Raw genomic sequence first — 14,074 nt, 5'->3', positions numbered from 1 at the left:
GGGATGTGATTCTTTTTATATTATTTTTTTGTGGAATTCGAGATTTACTGAGCAGAGGAGCTGACCTGGTGAGTTATACATATTAATATAGTTCTCACCTTTAAAGAGGGACTAGTTGTTGAAATAAGAATTTCAGAAAATCTACAATCGAAAGTGTCACTGAGGGACACATTAGAGTGTTTTTGTTGAAATTTGTGCTTATTCATTCTGTAGAGCATTTATGAGGTCAGGCACTGATGTTATACAAAAAGGTCTGGCTCACAGTCTCCTTTCAGTCCATCCCAAAGGTGCTGGATGGTCAGGGCTCTGTGTGGGTCAGTCAAGTTCTTCCACATTGTACTCCACAAACCATGTCTTTATAGTCCTTGCTTTGTGTACTGGGGAACAATGATGATGGGATAGAAAAGGCCATTCTGTAAACTGTTGGAAGCATAGCACTGTCCAAAATATCTTGGTATGCCGAAGCCCTTTTTTTTTGTCTGGACATTATACACACATATACTGATTTGCATGCATGCAGGACAAACTTTGCAGGGGGGCCTTGAATAAAGGACATGTTTGGCCCCTGTGGGGCCATTTTTTATTGCATATGCTGTACATGAAACCACCAAAATACATCATTTTCACCAGGACTGATATGCCAGAAAAGTTTGTTGAGATTTTGAGTATGTTAAGACACCCAAATTAGTTCTTCTGTAGAGAAATAATAACAAGAATGCCTACAGATTTGATTTGATTTGATATGATGGGGCCATGCTCAGGCACTAATCCAGGCAGGACCACTTTGCCAAGAAACACAAAATTTTTGGTTATTCATTTTCCTCTTCAAACACTATAAAATAAGATGAGCTGAGCTTACTTATAAAAAAAATTACAGAAACTCGTTGCCTCAAAAATAACAAGTAAACTACACTGGACTTTTGTAGGTTAAAAAATTGTTTATTTTTAGTGTGCAGTAGTTCTAAGTGAACCATTTAAGTATTCACTACTAGTTTAAAATAAATTATTTTAAGTGCTTGAAACTGAGATTCAAATGTTAATTTGAGTTTGCAGGACTTAGGCTAAATCATCTACCTTGAGTCTGCAATACTTAATCTTTTTAGTGCACTGTAAACACCAATAAGTTCATAGAACTCAAAATATCATATTTAACTGATTACTTTAAAAAGTTAAGCTGTACTCACTAAAAAGTTTTTAAGTTATAATTTCACCTAAGATGGACTAACTTGTGCAACCATTTGCAGCAATGGCTGTTAATGACCCACTGAAAAAATAGCTGATATGTTATTATTTTCTTGGCTGTGTCTGAAATCACTCCCTATTCACTATATAGTGAATATGCCATTTTGTAGTTGTGTCCGAATTCTGAGTGAGCATTGTTATTCACTATATAGTCCACTCATTCTATCCCACAATGCATTGTGAAAAGTAATGAACAACCAATGCTCACTAACCCAGCAATATTTACCACCAGGAATAAAGGTTGCTGCTCTCAAACATATGACGGACGAATGAGAGGAGCACAAGACCACATATAAAAACTTCATTTTATACTTTTTTGTTTGTTAGTTTTAACCAAATCTGTAAGAAAATGTTAAGGATTTAAAACGGAGTAACTGAGGATTACAAGACATGAGACCATCATCTTTAAAAAAAAATAAGTTCTATCATACACAAAAATGTACACTATTTTGCCACTAAAAACACAAGTTTTTTTACTTATTTGTATTTTTATTTTTGGGGGGAAAATACATCACATTTAGTATCAGTTTTCAGTGAAATTCTACCGTTAATTTCGATTCTCAGCAGTTGTCATCGAAATCTACGAGCCGCTGTTGCTAAACGTTTTAATTGTGAGACGCCGATGACGTCATTGCTCGCAGCTGGAGATGTGTCCGAAATCGTTTTTGTGTTTTGCAGTTGAGTCCACTATATAGTCCACTATATGCTGCTAACTATATAGTAGATAGTGAGTAGGGTATGAGTGAGTGGTGTCGGTCACAGCCAGTCATCCAACGGTCTTTGACATCATTAACAATAATGTTTTCCCCATAGATGGAATCTATATAATTGAGACAGCAACTCAACTCGTGGTGCATTTTATTTATTTATTTAATTCAACCTTATTTAACCAGGAGAGAACCTCGTTGGGATTAAAAATCTCTTTTTCAAAAAGGTCCTGACCAAGATAGCAGCATGAAGACAGAGTGCATGAAGGTTTAGTGCCCAAAGGCATTCTGGGAAAACTTTGCAGATTTGTCTCAACTCAAATAATTTGAGTTCTAACAAAAATACTTCAATTGTTTGAGTACTGTTTACTTAAAACTGAAATGAGTTCTACCAGCTCATAGAAATAACATCAAAATAGCTGTTTTGGATTTGTAAGTAAGCACAACTTAATTTGTTTAACCCAAGTAAACTAAAGTTAATCGAGCCCTTTAGCTGTTATGGCCAAGAACTACAAGTAACTTGCTTATAATAGGTATTTAGAACAGGTTACAAAAAACTGAGCTAGTTCAACTCAATGTTTCTGAGTAATTGATGTTGCTGTTTACAGTGTAGCAGTTTTAATCTGCTCTTATTGCTTTTGTTTACATTTGGCGGTGCGGCTGCTCTGGGATCCCCCTGCCCTTCCACATGCCTTTGTAAAAGGCATCAAGCATGAACAACACACGTTCCTGTCTTTCCTGTGCCTAAAAGGAAAGCCTGAGGCAGAAAGAAGAGCAGCAAAACAAAACAAAACAAACAAACAAACAAAAAAAAACAGAGTGGAGTAGACATCAGTGACATGAATGACACTGACTAAGTCAGATTTAGAATAGAGGAGGTGCTGGGGTGGAGGAGAAAAAAAAAGAAAAATGCAGCTTGTGAAGGGAGCAGCAAAGCATAGAGCAGTTTAGATACGGCAATATGATGGAAATAGCCATTAGCATGCTCAGAGCGAATCAGAGTGCTAGCGTGAGATCAGCAGATCTCAAATATATGGCAGCACTTATCTCCTTGGTCTGTCTGAAATAACTCTATGTGTTTGATTTATCCTCTCCACCAGAGCTGCAGGTAGTTTCTAGCAGGATTCTAGCTGATAGCAGCAGTCTAATTTGTTTGAGTCATGTCTGGAAATTTTCCCCGTACCTCAAAGACATTTACTGAAAATGTAGCGTCATGCATGTCAAGGAAGTCTGATAAGACTATTGTGAAAGGAGGAATGACTGAACAGTTTTATTAGCGTTAGCTAAGAAAGGGTGATGAAGCAAACATTGCCAAAAATTTAAAGTGAAAGAAGAAATAGTAAAAGGTTGTGTTAAGTCAAATGCTCCACTCTGTTTCATCTGTTTTAAGTTCTTTCTGAAGTTTGCTAACATTAGCCCAAATTAGCCATTGTATGCCAGTGGTTACTGTACCAAGACTATACCAGGCCCTTACCTGTCTGTTGTTCCACATCACTTTATTCATGCTTTCATTTACTGCCTCTCACATCAACTCTAGGATTAGTTTAACAAAAGACAGCTAGCTGTGTCCTCTGATACCCTCACGACACTCTCTTGGGTTCAGTTTGTCTTCGTCTAAACTTTATCATTATGGGGAAAGCTGCCCGCCTACTTTGCCCATAATGTTGCCTGAAGCAGCGGCCTTTCATTGGAGGTCCGGAGTCAAGTGGCACAGCTGAATGTGTGAAATGCCAGAGAAGCAGGTGGCTTCATTGTGTGCCGGGGCTTTGTTTATCTCTGCTGTTTCCCATGGTGCCTCTGGCTGGCAGTTCTTCATTGAACTGGTCATTTGGAGATGATAGGTCTTTGTGTTTCCAGGGAGAAAACCCAAATCACTTAAATTGTGTTTTGAAATATCCCAGAGGTTTTGAGATTGTGCTTCTGAACTAATTAAACAACCACATTTGTAGCTTAGCAGGTTTGTAAGTGTGTTAAAGTTTCACTAATGATCTGTGATAAAGGGAGATGGGACCAGCAGTGACACTGACTTATGCATAGATTATATGTGTATCTAAATAGCATTAATTTACTGTTTCTGTCTGCAGTGCATGGTCACATCCTCTTTAAAGGACCTGTGAGAAGTTTTTAAATGATTATGAAACAAACTGAGTCTGATACTAGTGATATTTCATAACCTATAATAGCTAACAAGACCATCAGAGACTAGAGTAACTCTATTGTCATAATCACTGCCTGAGACAGCTGCAGAGAGGGAATTTAAGACTAGATAGTTTATTGACAGCCTTTTTTCTTTCTTAATCATTTTCCATGTTAAACATTCACTGTAAGTAATGGATTTAACAGATCAAAGGAATAGGATTTTGTAGAAAACAAAATATTTATGCAGTTGCTTATTTACGTACATATTTTTATTTCATTGACATTACTTTGCAGAAATCTGTCTGTCTATGAAGTATTGTGTAGATGTAATAGAGCCTTAGATTATAGAGTGGTACCCAGCCTAGGCTGCTCTTTATTCAGGCTCTCTCTGTATTAGAATCATGCCATGCCACCCTGTGGTGTTCATTCATGTCACTGACTTGAGTTGAAAGTGACTTTGCTTTATGATGTGAGGTGGCTAACCAAAAGCAAATTTACATACTGTAACCCAGCAGTAAAGGCTTTTCTCCTCTCTTAACGCACCATTAAGCTTCTAAATTGGAGGACACAAGAGCAGAGTCAAAGGATGCAGCATCCCAGCAGTCTTGTCTCATCATTCCTTTAGATTTGAACACAGCTGAACATGCAGGCAGATGGAGGAAAGGAAACTACATCTATATAAATTATATCAGTCAACGTATATTTGAAGATCTGTTCGTTTTTAAAATTCTGTTTGTGTGTTTTACAAGGGCACCGCCCTTCATCAAGTCAATTATCTGCTTCTATCTGAACATCTGGATGGTAATATTATTTAATGTGGTGATATTTTCAATTTAATGGTTTAATGACTGCGCAGTGTTCCAGTTTATTATGTCCTGTTGTGTGCTCTTCACCCTTTTTCTAAGTTTGCTTGTTTCCAGATTCTTCTGTTCAAAGTCCCTCTTTAGTTCTGACAAAGATTAGTCTGTGATTCTTTTCCTCACATGTGGATAAGATCAGTAAAAAGGAGCATTTACATTCTACTGGTGCTGAATAACACTTCTGTGATGTGTGAGTCATTAAATTATTAGCATACAATCCAGACTGTTCCGTGACAGTGCATGGAGTCAGCTTTTTCTGTCCACACCTTTAACACACTTTTAAACATTTGTTTAAGCCATTACAAGACACACAAATGCAGCACGCAGCTTGGATTAGAGCCCCAGACAGACTGACAGAGACACAGCAAGGCGAACAAACTCACTGTATGTTGCTGTTATTACAGCCATCAAACATGGAAAGGAAAGAGTACGCTGGACCTGTTTACTGTACTTATTTAAAATGATACAAACAAGTGACAATTGGGTAGATACCTGGCTGTTAGTAGAGCAAGAGTGAGACATGCTAATGGCTGGAGCTGCTGTCAGTTAAATATCAGGCTTCTACGCCAGTGGTGACAGTGTTTTTACCTTGTGTGTGCACTACAGCACAGCAAGCATTTAAACAGGAAATGGTGGTGTTAAAAAATCCAATCTGTGGCACAAAATTTTACTGTTGACGGTACTGATACTGGTTTACTGTTCAAGGAGACGATCTCATTTGTTCTGTCAAACATTTAAAGACCCTGTAGAGTTAAAATGAATATGGATTAAGGTTTGTTGTATGACAGATTACTGTCAAATTTCAGTCAAATAAAACATCTCTAAGTTTTTAAAATTAAGCTCCAAAATCATGAAAAGTGAGTCAGTAAAACCTGCTCCAGGATGGTGTGGGTGTGTCTGTTGAATGAGCTGAAGCCACGCCCCCTCAGAAGAAATAAGATCCTCACAGATTTAAAAAAAATGTACACATATTGGCCCCGCCCAAATGAATCAAAGCCAGGAAAGTGTTGAAGAACGTTCTTACAGTCCAAATCCAGAATTTAGTCACATGTAGGTCTCAGTGTTTTCACATGTTTACAGCAACCATATCCAACATATCTTGTGTGTTAAGACAAAAACGTATTTCTATTTACAGTGTCTTTAATCATTCGTATTTTGTGATGCTTTTCCAGGCTTTCACTGCAGATTCTTTCAGTTGTTGTTTGTTTTGGGGGGTTACTCCCTTCAGTCTCCTCTTTAGAAGATCAAATGCATGCTCTGTAGGGTTCAAATCTGGAGATTGGCTTGGCCAGTCTAAAACCTTCCACCTCTTGCCCCTGATGAACTCCTTTGTTGTTATGGATCCCCTAATCAGTTTGGTTGCATCTTTCTTGAAGTTGTCAGACAAAATGTTTCTGTAGACTTCTGAGTTCATTTTGCTGCTACCATCATGTGTTACATCATCAGTGAAAATTAATGAGCCCGTCCTAGAAGAAGCCATGCAAGCCCAAGCCACGACATCACCTCCACTGTGTTTCACAGATGAGCTTGCATGTTTGGGATCATGAGCAGATCCTTTCTTTCTCCAAACTTTCCATCACTTTGGTAAAGGTTCATCTTTGTCTCATCAGTCCATAAATCTTTGTCCCAGAATTTTTTTTAGGCTAGTTTCTGTGCTTTTTCCCTGCCTGGACTTCCTATTCTTCTTAATAATGAGTGTGTTGCATCTTCCTCTGTACTTTCAATCATGAAGTCTTCAGTGAACAGAAGATGCTGACACCTTCACTCCTGCTCTCTGGAGGTTGTTGCTGATGACACTAACAGTTATTTTAGGGTCTTTCTTTACAGCTCTCACAATGTTTCGGTCATCAACTGATGCTGTTTTCCTCAGTCCAACCATTCACAACTGCTATTGAGTACACCAGTGGTTTCTTTCTTCTTTAGGACATTCCTAATGGTTGTACTGGCTATGGCCAATGTTTTTGCAATGGCTCTGATTGGTTCTCCATCTTCTCTCGGCTTCACAGTCGCTTGTTTTTCATCCATAGACAGCTCTCTAGTTTTCATGTTGGTTACACCTATAACTATTAATACAGTCTGCACAGGCAAAACCCAAATCTGAAGCTGAGTGTTGACATTCAATGCCATTTACTCTGTGAATAATCAATGTAATAGGACACACCTGGGCAACAAATCACACCTGTCAGTCACATGTTCCAATACTTCTGTTCACATAAAAAAATGTGTGGGTTCAAACAAAAGGGGATATCTTCTGTATTAGATCCAGATGTAAATACCTGGAAAGAAAAGCTGAAATGCTGATCTCTTATCTCATATTCATGTTATGATGTCAAACCCAAATGTTTTTTGAGTTGACAGCAAAAATGAAAGAATTGGCCTCACTGTTCCAATACTTTTGAATGGGAGTGGAGTTGCTCCATAAAGATTATGAATTTCTCTGGCCTTGAAAATGGTTAAAAATATTTCAGATACAAGTTCTTCATTAACAAATATACAACATGGGAGTAGCCATAATTTAATTAGTATAGACAATTCATTATATAATTGTATGTGATGACCCTTTTAATTAATCATACAATTATGTACTTTTCCCCATGTCTGTATGTCTACTAGGCACAGCATATAGAGGCTGATTTTTGTCTGCATGCCTTCGTTTATATCCTCATTGTGTGGCCTTCTCTTTAAACTGTGGCCGTCTGAATCCCTCCTGCTCCACTGTCTGAAATAACGAGTCTTAAGAGGCTGTTAAAGGCAAAGAAAAGCTTACAAGAAGGGATCAAATGTGGGACAGTGGTGCACAAATCTAGAATTGATTTGCATTCTTCAACTCTCCTCACTCTGTGACAATTTCCTGTTAAAAAAATAAATCAAGAGAGGCAACTTTCACGAGGCTGTTGGAGTAATTACTAGTTTGAAGTGCAATGCTTTTGGTAAGAAATTGTAGGGCACCACACTGTCATTTTTCAAATTAATAGCGAGTAATTTTGTGCAGTAATCTGCAAATAAGATCACTTCATCTGCTGACTGTCAGCCAAAAGCATGTCTGCGCATGAAGCCATATAATTTAAAACTGATGTAAGACAAAGGACACTCTTGAAGAAGTGCTTCCTTTAAACATGCAGTTTTCCTGCCCTTTTTGAAGCTGAAGTGCCGTCCTCTGCTTCAGGAAATGTTTTATCTGAATGGGCGAACAGATAATGCAAATAGGCCATAATAGCATATTCTCCTGAGGGTCTCTGAAACAGAACATATTGGTCATATAATCTTGATGGTGTGTGGAGTGAGAGAGTAGATGGGTGGAATGTTGAGCGACAGCCTCTCACAGCTGAGGACTCGCTCTAACTGGCACATGCCATCTGTCTGGAGATCAGGGGGCTGAGGCATTGCTCCAAATGTCATCTTCATTGTGAAATCGGAGCGGGGCGGCCATCGATCACGCCTGAAAGCCGATCTGGATGTTGTTTTTCATTAATCACTTCAGCAGTTTTGGTCAGAGTTCAGGGATGCGGCAGTGATCTGAGACCATCGAGTGAGAACAGAGAGAAAAAGCTGAATTTAAATTTTAAGGCTGGATAACCAGCTGGGACTCTGGTGCCCCTCGTGACTTAATCAGCTTCAGGAACTGGCAGCCTGGTCTGTGCAGAATGAAGGGCTTTTCTTCACCTGTCCCTTCAGAGAAGCCATTTGTTCGCAGAGATTGTCAGTTCACCGAGTTTCTCCTGCTAATGATTTGAGGTGCTGTCCCTAACAGCTACGCCAGAAGAGACAAAGACTCCTCTGGTGTGGTGCATAACTCTGCAGAAAGGTCAGCCCGTGTGGCACAAAATGACACATCAGTATTAATGTGTCATCCTCTCCTGTTTAATCCCTTTGGCTTTGCCTTTCTTTATCTGCTGGCGTCTGGGGAGAACATTAGGCAAAATGAGTGTCCAAGTACTAATTGCAGCTCATTTGCATGAATGTGTGGATCCAGATGTCAGGAGAGTGGAAGCTAGTCTGACAACAGCTGGCTGGGTCACCTCTCTGCTCTGTGTGAGAGGACTCTGACCTCCATTGTGGCACCAAATCTATGTCTGAATTATAACTTTCCATATCCCTTACTTTAAAGCTGTTGTTTTCAATATTTCTATAAGAACATTCAAATCTCATATAATGCCATTTAAAGACTGTAACACGTGTCCACTAGAGACTGGCTCCTAAAGCCCCCCAAGTCTCCTTAACATCCATATCCCAGTCCTTAGTTGTGATTCATTGAAGATGTCATCCATGTGTGTTGGATCACTAGCATTGGTGCTAGTGTTTGTCCTGGCTCACAGTACCTTCATAATGGACCTGAAAAGTGTTGCAAGAGTTATTTATCTGTGCTACTTTTTAACCCCTTTTCAACACTTTGCCCCACCAATTTTTTCTACTTCTTTTTGCCACTTTAAACTATTTTGTGCTGTTTGTTGCCTATTTCTACCACTTTTTTTTTTTGACACTTTTATCCCGTTTTGTCATGTTTAACCATTTTTTCCACTTTCCATCAACTTTTACCACTTTCTATCAATGTTTACCCCTTTTGTCCATTTTAGCTGTTTCCTGCCCATTTGTGCCGCTTCTTCTTGGTACTTTGAACCAATTTTTTGCAATTTTTCGCCCATTTTTGCCACTTTGTTTTGGAGTTTTAGTGTGATTTTGCCAATGTCTTCAAAGACTTTTTTGCCCATTTTTGCCACTGTAAGACAATTTTTTTGCCACTTTCCATTCATTTTTACAGCTTTTTACCCATTTAAGCTATTTTCTGCCCATTTCAGCCATTTTCCCATATTTTTTGCCTCTTCTTTTTTGCACTTTTGTCCAATTTTTGATGTTTTTTGCCCATTTTGCAACTCTTTCCACTTCCACTTGTTGTTGGCACTTAGCATTTTCACAACTTTCTTTTTTGCTGCTTTTTTCCATTCTGCTGCTTTTAACAATTTTTTCCCCACTTTCCATTCATTTTTAGCACTTTTTGTCTATTCTGCCAGTTTTAATCTTTTTGTGTTATTTTTACATTTATGTTATTGTTTTCCATTGAAGTTGTTGAAGTTTTCCCTGTTTTTAACATGTTAACATGATGTTTTTAACATCCTGATGTTTGTGATTATGGCCTTACTGTGAAGTCAAACATTACTAAGCATAGATAAATGGAATAATTAGAATAAATAGAATTCATTGTTTGCTATATTAGCAAAGTGGTTATTAGTGGTTATTAGCAAAAAGTGGCTAAAAAGTAGAAAAGTTGGGCAAAAAAAAGGCAAATTGGCCAAAAACAGCTAAGTGGATTGAAAGAGAAAGTGGCATAAAAGCACACAAAATTGGAAAAATGTGATAAAAGCTGCAAAAATTGGTTAAGAGTGGCAACAAGAAGTGGAAAAATGTGTAAAAGAGAAGGGAAAAATCAGTCAAAAAGCAACAATTGGTTAAAAATGCAAAAAGAAGTATTAAAAAAAAGCCCAAAAAGTCTCAACAAACTTTAGAAAGGGGTCAAACACAGCAATAAAAGGAGTAAATTTGACATAAGATGGCTAGAAAGTGGCAAAGTGGCAATGTCAAAATGGGAAAACTGCTAAATGGATTATAAGAGGCAAAAAGAAGCAGCTTTAAAGCACAAAAGGTACAAAAAAAGTTGCAAAACATGATTAAAGCACCAAAAATTGGTTAGAAATGGCAACAAGAAGTGGAAAAAGTGCAGGAAGTTGTTAAAAAACAATGGAAAGAAAAAGCAATTATTGATTAAAAATGCAAAAAGAAGTAGCAAAAAAATACAAAAAGTTGCAATAAGTTGCAAAAAGAAGAAAAAGCAGCAACAAAGGGTTCAAAATGAGCGTTAAGTAGCTGAAAAGCAATAAAAGTGGGCAACCAGTGGCAAAATTTGCCAAAAACAGCTAAATGGATTAAAAGAGGCAAAAAGAAGTGGCATAAAAGTACAAGAAATGTGCACAAATGTGATAAAAGCTGCAAAAAGTAGTTAAAAATGGCAGAAGGCATCCTTAAAATTAGTTAAAAGAGGCAATAAAAAGCTGCATTAAACTAAATTAAGTCTCAAAAAGAAGTGGCAAAAATTTCCAAAAAGCTCAAAAAAGGTTAAAAAACAGCAATATTCAGCAAAAATAACTAAAATGGGTTAAAAATAACAAAACGGGGTAAAGGAGCAGCAGCAACTTCCTTGGTTTTTTCAGAGGCCTATTCTCTGAGTTTTCTAGGGGTCCATTCTCTGGGTTTTTCAGAGGCCTATTCTCTGAGTTTTCTAGGGGTCCATTCTCTGGGTTTTTCAGAGGCCTATTCTCTGAGTTTTCTAGGGGTCCATTCTCTGTTTTTTCTCAAGGGCCTATTCTTTTGGTTGTTTCACGGATTCAGCCAGTTCTGTAGGCATGTTCATTGAGAAGACAAGAGTTCATAGCTGTTCAAAATGTCTATGTCTGATAGACATCACTGTGGCAGCCCATTTTGTGACTTTGCTGTGACCCAGACGTGCTTATTTAAAAACAGAGTTAGAATGAGTGTAAAAACACACTGTAGTCTTTGTTTTTGCTCAGTGAAGAGTGAAAAAACAAAGAACCTTCTCAGAAGAAGTGCACAGTTTCATCATCTCTGTATTTGTATTCACAGTGTGTGTAAAGCCGAGAATAATGAGCACACACTCATGAGGTACATTTTCATCACTCATTGCCCGGTGGGTCGGCCTGGGTGGAGGAAATACCACAGTTTCAAGAGGCTGATTACGATAATAACAGCAGCACAGAACACAAAGGATGGAGCAGGTCTGTGTGGGGAGTTTAAGACTGGAGAGCCGAACTCTAATTAACATGAGAGTGTTTTAGCAGCGGGCAATATCAGAGAGGAACGTTAATAACAGCACCAAGAGTCGTACAGTGCCACGATCTGAAAACAACTAAAATGTGCCCTAATTATACTGCAGTCTGTGGAGTTCATGTTTAGATGTGTCACACTGATGTTAACATTAAAGTGATTTAATGGGATTTATCTTGCTGGAAGGAGAGTAAAGGTTTAACTATTATACTACTTTTATATCACAGACATGAGTGGAGTCACAATCTACTTCATCTGAACACAAGGAGGCCGGCATGATTACAGATGGGGTCATTTCAATAGTGAAAAGGAAAAGGAAATGACCTTTTATTGTTCACTTTGTTGATGTTGAGTCTTGCTGCTTTTATTCCCGTAATTTTTCAGAAAGAAGTGTTTGTTTAGAAAAGTGCTCCCTTATATATCAGCCTTCTGCTTGTATTATGTTGGTCACGCAGAGACAGAATACATGCAGAGTTCCTCATCTCACAGGAAGCTCAACTCTCACAGTTTAGTGAGGTCTAAAGCCTGAACAGTGACCCTCACAGACCTCTAATGATGCCAGGAATGAGCGTGTGGAGGCTAATACGTGGAAAAATCATGTTCCCACGGCAACAAGATGCCAATAAACAATTATAATAAAAATACTTACCTGGACCCATTTCAAGAAGGAAGCTCAACAAACTCAGAGTCTAACCCTGAACTCTGAGTTGATCTACCCTGCTTTATGCAGAGTGTGAGATTGTTTTGTTGACTTTGGACAAATTTGGATGGCATAACAGTTTTAAACCTTAACTGAAAAGAGAGCACATACACATTACCTATTTGAATAAAAAGTAAAAAAAAAAAAATTAACGTCCCAAATAACTCCAAAATAACAAATTAATTACTCAAATTCCCCCAAAATTACCTACACATTTTAAAACAAACTGCCCCCCCCACCCCAAAGAAAAAAAAATCAAATTCTCCAAAATATATAAACATATTCCCCAAAATTCTGAAGAAAATTCAATTGAGATTTCTCCAAACATTCACTGCAAATTACTTAAATTTCTATAGAAATTCGAGGCAAATACCTCTAAAATTCTGATTGTTAAAATGTAAAAATGTCCTCATATGTGTACACAGCGTCTCAGGAAGGTAATGTTTGCCTGTTTTTGCTAGGATGTTCACGTCTTTAATGACACCAAGTTTGCAGTGCACTCTGGGAAGGTTCCACAGAAAAGTCTGCAACCCTGTGGACTCCTTGAAAGTGTGCCACTGAGTGGTGCATATAAGAGTCCTCATGCACTTGATCTCACAGTGTGACAGCATTAAATATGCTGAATGTTTCTCTAAGTCTGTGAGGCCATGAATGGGGAGTTTGGGATTTAGCTTTACTGGGATTGTGCCAGTTTATGAGTTTGTGAGTGTGGAGGTTTGGACTGAGGGAGCTCTCAGGCAGAGTAAACAGTGCATAAACCATCATTGGAGGGTGTGCAGTATGTTATTTACATTCATTTTAGGCTGATGTTGCTAGATCCCACTGGGGTAGGTTATCCGTCCTTCCCTGCTTTTCTGCAGTCTGCATCTAAGCCATCCTCCATACCTGCTCCAGCTCCCATAGCCTCCCCCTTCAACAGCAGCAGCATGTGTCAAATGAAACAGGGTCCTCATGTTTGCTGAGGTCAAAGTCATCTGTCAAGCTGCCGTGATAGCTGGCTGGCTCCACAGAGGTAATTGGAAGCATTGCTGCTTTCCAGGAGAAGCTTGACAAAAATCTCGCCATGTGTCAGGGAAGTTGGTACGACGAGCGAGGGCACTTACTCCCCTAATGGTGGACTAAACTGGAAAGAAATCACACACATGAGAGCACAAAAGAGACACACAGTGATATGATAAGGAACAGGAAACCTGGGCTGTTGGTGTCTGGATTCTGTATAAATAGGAACCTTTAATTGGTGACTGGGTGGGCAGAGAAGTCAACAGCAGATTTAAGAATGATGTTCGGTCAAAGATGTGTTTTATTTTAGCGGTATGAGCAGAGAGGCGGTTCAAATGTGACATATATGTATCTTAAAAAATCTCCCTGTGAGATTTTTGAGCTCCAGGCTCTGGAGGATACTTCCAGTCATATTTCAAAGCCAATTCTATGGTTGCCAGGTTACAGCTTTCATATATGAGGAGGATTTCCTGTCATGCTTTATGAAAAGACGACTGAGTCCAATAGTGAAAATCCAGGAGCTAGTTAGCCATTGTCTCTGAGTCCCTGTGTTACTCTGAGAGGAGGATATGTTTCCTGTCTTTCTCTGTTAT

Source organism: Cheilinus undulatus, linkage group 16 (assembly GCF_018320785.1).
Source record: "Cheilinus undulatus linkage group 16, ASM1832078v1, whole genome shotgun sequence".
Taxonomy (NCBI): domain Eukaryota; kingdom Metazoa; phylum Chordata; class Actinopteri; order Labriformes; family Labridae; genus Cheilinus; species Cheilinus undulatus.
Note: the sequence above shows the minus strand (reverse complement) of the source record.